Here is a 779-nt window from a genome sequence, read left to right as displayed (position 1 = left end):
CGCCCCCTTCTGCCACCGCACGGGGCGGCTCAGCGCTGCCCACCCCTTCCCCAGCCCGGCCCGGCGCTGCCCGCCCCTTCCCCAGCCCGGCACACCTACCCATCCCGCCTGTGCCGCCCGCACCCTGCTCCGTTCCCTGTCCTGGCACAGCTGCCCCGCACCCTGCCCCTGCCCCGCCGCTGTGCATGCTTCACACAGCCCTCCACACTCTGCTGTCCTCTTGAGTGCCTTCCACGGTTTCACAACTCAACACAGCATCCAGAGCTCTCGGCTCTGCAGCACACTGCTCTGCACAGCACTGCTGATCCTGCCAGGCACAGATCGCCTCGGCACCGTGTGCCTCACCACCTCTACACTTACAGGATTTTATCTCGAACTGCTCTGCACTCAGTAACCTCACCTCCGAACGCCCCGATGTGCAGGCACACATGCTCTTCTGTGTGCTCCTCACACTACACTGACACAACACTCTACACAGATCTACCCCCATACAGCACACAGCATGTATCCCACTCTCTTCATCATCCAGACATACTCACTCTACTATAGCATCATAGAATCGTTAAGGTTGGAAAAGACCTTTAAGATGATCAAGTCCATTCAAATTCACCATTAACCATGTACATAAGTGCCATGTCCACACATTTTTTGAACATTTCCAGGGATGGTGGCTCACACCATATTGCACCCTCATTATATACACCAAACGTGCAAATCTGTGTACAACTCATGCTTTCCTCGGGGTTAGACCCCTGTATGTGGCCATGCTTTATTCTCTG

General features: G+C 55.7%; 1 protein-coding gene across 1 annotated transcript in view; it reads left to right on the top strand.

Moving 5' to 3' along the window:
• PKD2L1 (polycystin 2 like 1, transient receptor potential cation channel) overlaps positions 1 to 779 on the top strand; it is a 311,230-nt gene that overhangs the window by 166,055 nt on the left and 144,396 nt on the right. The gene's annotated exons all lie outside the window — the stretch shown is intronic.

This window comes from Lichenostomus cassidix, chromosome 6 (assembly GCF_008360975.1).
Source record: "Lichenostomus cassidix isolate B80296 chromosome 6, HeHo_3.0, whole genome shotgun sequence".
NCBI classification, from domain to species: domain Eukaryota; kingdom Metazoa; phylum Chordata; class Aves; order Passeriformes; family Meliphagidae; genus Lichenostomus; species Lichenostomus cassidix.
The sequence above is the reverse complement of the archived record's forward strand: the minus strand, read 5'-3'. Positions and strand labels throughout refer to the sequence as shown.